A 6205-nucleotide genomic window follows, 5' to 3' on the forward strand; every position below is an offset into this window, starting at 1 on the left:
CCTTTGCACCACAGGATGTCCTCACCACTGTTCAGCACATAGACGTCCTCCACACTGTCCACAACAGGATCATCCTCCACACTGTCCACCACAGAGATGTCCTCCCAACTATCCACAACAGGAAAATCCTCCCCACTGTCCACCAGAAGGATGTCCTTCTGTGCACCACAAGGATATCCTCCCCACTGTCCACCACAGGAATATCGTCTTCACAGTCCACCACAGTAAAATCCTCCCCACTGTTCACCACAAAAATGTCATCCTCACTGTCCACCACAGGAATGTTCACTTCTCTGTCAACCACAGAGAAATACTTCCCACTGCCCACCACAGTGATGTCCTTCCCACTGTCCACAAAAGGGACATCCTCCCCACAGTCCACCACAGGGAAATCCTCTCTGCTGTTTACCACAGGGAAGTACTTCCCACTGTCCACCACAGGGATGTACTCCTCACTCTCCACCCAGGGATGTTTTCCCCACTTTCTACCACAGGGAGGTACTCCACACTATCCACCAAAGTGAAGTCCTCATGTGAACCACAGGGACATCCTCCCCACTGTCAAACACAGGGACATCATCCACACTATCCATAACAGAGACTTTCTCCAAACTGTTCAATATAGGAATATCCTTCTCACATTCTACCACAGAGATGTTCTCCCCACTCTAAACAACATGGGCTTCTGCCCCACTGTCCAGCACATGGACATCCTCCCCACTGTCCAACAGAGGGACATCCTCTACAAAGTCCACCACAGAGATGTCCTCAACAAAGTCTACCACAGCAACATCATTTCCACTGTCCACCACTGGGATGTCGTCACCACTGTCCACCAAAGTGACGTCCTTCTATGCACCACAGGGATGTCCTCCCCACTGTACACCATAAAGATATCTGCCCACAGTCCAACACAGTGGAATCCTCCTCACTGTTCACCACAAAGATGCCATCCTCACTGTCCACCACAGGGATGTTTTTCTCACTGTCAACCACAGATAAATCCTTTCCACTCTACACCAGAGGGATGTCCTCCCCAATTTGCACCACAGAAACATGTCGCTACCCATGTCTGACCAGCGGAATAAGGCAACGGCAACTGTATTCTTCTTCAACTGGTTTATTCAGCTATCTCTGTACAGTGAGCTTCTTCTCTCTTTTCTCTTCTCTTGTCTTCTCTCCCGCTCCCACAGCCCCTTATAAGCATTGCCTTGATCCTATCAGCAGCTGCCATGAAGTCACTGCTAATTGGCCACTCTCAATGATGCGAGGTGGGGTGATTGGGTAACCACACCTCTCAGCGCATACAACTCCATATATGGAGTTGTCTTTTCTCTCAAGCAATGCCTATGCCAAGCACCACCTTGTAATGGTGAGAGCGGAGCCGCTTTCCCCAGCTCCCCCTTTTTCATTTTATGCAAGCAGGAGGACATAGAGGTCTGACCCCCTGTATTTGAAGGGAGATTGTCAACCCCATTTTCACCACCTGCCGTCTACAGTAGGGTTACCATGGGCGACCCAACCCGATGCTGTTTTCCAGGGTACAGGAAATATGGCAAAACCTTATACAGTCAGACATATGTCCAAGGGCATACAGCACCCTCTGCGGTGCTACGCCCTACATCATGCTGCATGTTACAACTCAGAGCTCTTCAAATAGCTTAGCCAGATTTGCGGGGACTGGCCTCCTTCAATAGCAGTAAATTCTTGAACAATTATGGCATTAGCATTGTGCTGTTGCATACGCATCTTCAGGATAGACCATAGTGCTAGGCAACTGACAAGAACAAGGCAAAAAGCTAAGGGCTGCAATTCCTGCCCATTCTTTTAGGTGGTTCATTGCAGATCGGATCCAGGAGGCCAGGCTCTCAGCAACAGACAGGTCAACATGGGTGGAATTCACGTGCATTATGGTTAGCCACAGCGTCTGCATCAAGCCATCGAAATCTTCCATCCAATTTCCTGTAAAATACTGAGACAAATTTCTAGACAAATGAGCTGCTTGACTTGCATTTTCATATCTTACAGATGTCACACAAAGACCTGTATACTTCCACTGACAGCCCAACTGAGCTAATTCCATGAGCATGTCTACTTGCTCCTGGACTAGATCCTCTCTTTGATTCACCAGCATAATGCCGGCTCTCAATTGAGAATTAATTTGCTTCTGTGTATCTAGGGCCATAGCCACATTAGCCTGCTGCAGTAGCAGCAGTAGCTGCTATAGGTGTCACGAAGGTGGCAGTGATACCAAAAGCCCTGCATGTCCTAAACAGGGTCATAGCTGATGGTGCCTCCAAATGATTTTCCTTTTTGCACTTTGGGTATAAACCTGCAGTTCAGCTTCTTTGAACTGGATTATCCTGCAGCTGTGGGCATTGACACTTCAGGTGTCCTGGTTGCCCACACTTAAAGCACAAATTATTATTTGCTGCACAAGTACCGTGAGTCAATTGCATCACAGCAGCGGCTAGTCCTGCATTAGATAAAGGTCCTCCTATTTCCCTACAAATTTTCATATTTAGACCAAACAAAATTTTCTTGTCTTTCTAGCTGTAATTTCAGGAGAAAAGCACCTTGTCACTGAGATTTTTCTAAGACAACCCTTCTTTATCATACAAGCCAAAAAAGCTGTTGGGCCTTTTAAAAGCAACTTATGTTGAAAATCAGTTCCTGGAAAGGTTTTTCCAGCTCAGCTCGACTCTTAGCTACAGGTGTAGGGTAACTTATCAACCTCTGCTGTGCATATTAAGACTGCCTTTCAAATCAAGGTAAACTAGATCAAACAGTTTTAACAATCTTTTCTTTTGAACCTGAAACATAGAACACCGTAAAACAGACCACCAATCATTCAAATAACAATTGACACACGTGGACATTGGTGCACCAAGGACAAGACAATAAACAAAGCAGAACTAAGGATTTCTCCTGTGGAAGTCAGGGAGAAACTCAAGACGTCTCCTGAATTTTCTCTTGCTCCTAGGAGAGCTCTAAAACAGTCTTTTCATTCTTTTTTGCTGACACAACCCAGAGAGAAAACAACTGCTTTTCAAAACCATTTCTCTCTCTGTTATTCAAGATGGTCCATCTACCTTGTCCTAAAAGCATGTCCTGATCCCATTGTTGCTGTCTGGCTGCCTGATTTTGAGCCACATATTCAGCTGAATATTCTATGAAATAGGCTTTCCAATCTAAATATTGGCCAGGTGTTAAGCAGGCCCGTGCAAGCCTTGTACCCACAATTTTTCAATAGAAGAAATTATACCAATGAAATGCTAGAATTTGCATCAGCTTAGTAACAATTATACTGGTTTCTACCAATAGATTATAGCTGTGTAGTCAATTTTACCTCTTCTTTCCTGTTCCAATAAAACCATTACTTTTCCCTAGAAAGACCGTCTAATATTAACCACCTCAGTCCCCAAGCTCAGGGAATTGGGGCACCATCTCTTCATTAACTTCTTCAAGATGAACATGGGCATTGAGATATTAGAAGAGGGATGAGGAAAATGGTAAATTGATAAGCCTCTGATGCCTGTGTTAACTGCATCCAGCTGGAAGTACAGGGCATCAGTGAACATGCAGGTAAAAGGATTCATTTACCAAAGCTGTGTATTCTGTAATATACAAATCTCAAAACAAATTTTAGTATCAAGATAATTATTTTGTTTGATTCTCTGGAATCTAGTCTTCTGGAGGCCTACCTCTGTCATATCTGATTCATATAATTCTGGAAGATATAACTACTACCTTTATGACCTCATCAAAAAACTCATAGAAAAACCTTTTTTCCCAAATTAGCCTTTCCTTAAGCCAGTAACCAGAAAAACCTATATATTGACCTTTTATTCAGAGGAAACATTGACCTTTTATCCAGAGAAAAAATAGAACTCAAAATCACACCCATTTTAAAAGTTAAATCAATTAACATTATAATTCTTGGACTCTTCATTCCTTGGCCATCTTAAGATCCTTCCCCAAAACCGAAAACTCACTCATGGCCTGTAAGAACTTTTCAAAGTAGCTTTCTTAAGCTCTACTCCTTTTGATTTGTCTGCTTAACTTGTCCCAAAACCAGGAACTTTATAGACTCTAAACCGAGAACTTATCCTTGTCCAACTTACCTGGGAACTTTATAGTCTCTTCAGAGAGCCTGACTTGTTCCACTAACGCGGAACCTACTTTCACTTTCAACTGTCACATTCAACTGTCACTTTCAACTCTCACTTTCAACTCATCCCAATACCAGGAACCTATCTTGTCTCCTACCCGAGAACCTAACTTATCCCAATTACCTGGGAACTTATCTTGTCTCCTACCCGAGAACCTAACTTGTCCCACTTATCTGGAAACTTACCCAGTTGATTGTTCTGAAGCCGCAAGAAGTTCTGAACACGTCCCAAGATGTTTCAGTGGTTCCCGAGTTTCGGCACCACTTGTCACTACCCACATCCTACCCTCAGGATAAGGCAACAGCAACCGTGTTCTTCTTCAAGCAGTTTATTCAGCTATCCATGTACAGCGAGCTTCTTCTTCTTCTCTCTCTCTCTCTTTTCTCTTCTCTCTACTCCCCTTATAAGCCTTGCCTTGATCCTATCAGCAGCTGCCACAAAGTCAATGCTAATTGGCCAGTCTCAATGATGTGAGGTGGGGTAATCAGGTAACCACACCTCTCAGAGCATACAACTCCATATATGGAGTTGTCTTTTCTCTCAAGTAATGCCCATGCCAAGCACCACCTTGAAATTGCGAGAGCGAAGCCGCTTCCTGCAGAAACACCCTCCTGTGCACCACAGGGACATCTTCACCACTGTCCACCACAGGAACATCCTCGAGTGCACCACAGGAACATCCTCCCTACTGTCAACCACAGTGAAATCCTCCCCATTGTTCACCCAAAAGATGTCATCCTCATTGTACATCACAGGGACATCCTTCCAACTGTCAACCACAGTAAAATTTTCCCAACTGTACACCTTTAAAATGTCATTCTCTCTGTCAACAACAGGGATGTCCTTCCCACTGTCCACCACAGGGACATCATCCCCTATGTTCACCACAGGGACGTCCTCCTCATAGTCCACCACAGGGAAATCCTCTATGCTGTCCAACACAGGTAAGTCCTCCCCACTCTCCCCCAAAGAGACATCCTCCTCACTGTCCACAATAAAGATTTCTTTCCCACTCTCAACTACAGGGCTGTCCTCCACACTGTCCATCACTGAAGTATTCTCCAAGAAGTCAACCATAGGGATGTCCTCCTCACTCTCCACCACAGAAAATTCCTCCCCACTGTCCACCACAGCGACATCTTCCCCACTGTCCAACACAGGAACATCCTACTCACTGTCCACCACAGTGAAGTCCTCCACACTGTGCACAACAGAAACATCCTCCTCACATTCTCCCACAGGGATGTCCTCCCCACTGTCCACCAAAGTGATGCCCTCCCCACTCTCCACCACAGGGAAATCCTCCCCACTGTCCAACACAGAAAATTCCTCATCACTGTCCACCACAAAACGTCTTCCCCACTGTCCACCAATGGGAAGTCCTCACCACTGTCCACCACAAGGATGTCCTTCTCACTGTCCACCACAGGAATGTCCTCTCCCCTGTCCACCACATGAAAGTCTTTCCCACTGTCCACCACAGTGATATCCTCCTCACTGTCCAACAGACTTATGTCCTCCCAACTGTACACCACAGTGATGCCCTCCCCACTGTCCACCACTGGCTAGTCCTCCCCACTGTCCAAGATAGTGACGTCAACCTCATTGTTCACACAGGCATGTTAGCCTAACTGTTCACCACAGGGATGTCTTCTTCAGTGTCCACCACAGGGAAGTCCTGCCCACTCTCCAACACAAGGAATTCCTTCCCACTGTCCACAATAGGGCCACCCTCCTCATGGTACACCACAGGGAAGCCTTCCCCAATGTCTACCCCATAGATATCCTCCCCACTGTCCACCACAGATAGTTCTTTCCCACTGTCCACCACAGGGATATCCTTTTCACTGTCCATCACAGAGAAGTCCCCCCCCACTATCCAATATGGGCATCCATCTCATTGTCCACCAAAGGAGTATCCTCCTAACTGTCCACCATAAGGATGTCTTTTTCAATGTCCACCACAAGGAAGTCCTCACCACTCTTCAACACAGAGACATCCTCCTCACTTTCCACCACAGCGACATACTCCA

This window comes from Arvicanthis niloticus, chromosome 1 (genome assembly GCF_011762505.2).
Source record: "Arvicanthis niloticus isolate mArvNil1 chromosome 1, mArvNil1.pat.X, whole genome shotgun sequence".
NCBI classification, from domain to species: Eukaryota; Metazoa; Chordata; class Mammalia; order Rodentia; family Muridae; genus Arvicanthis; species Arvicanthis niloticus.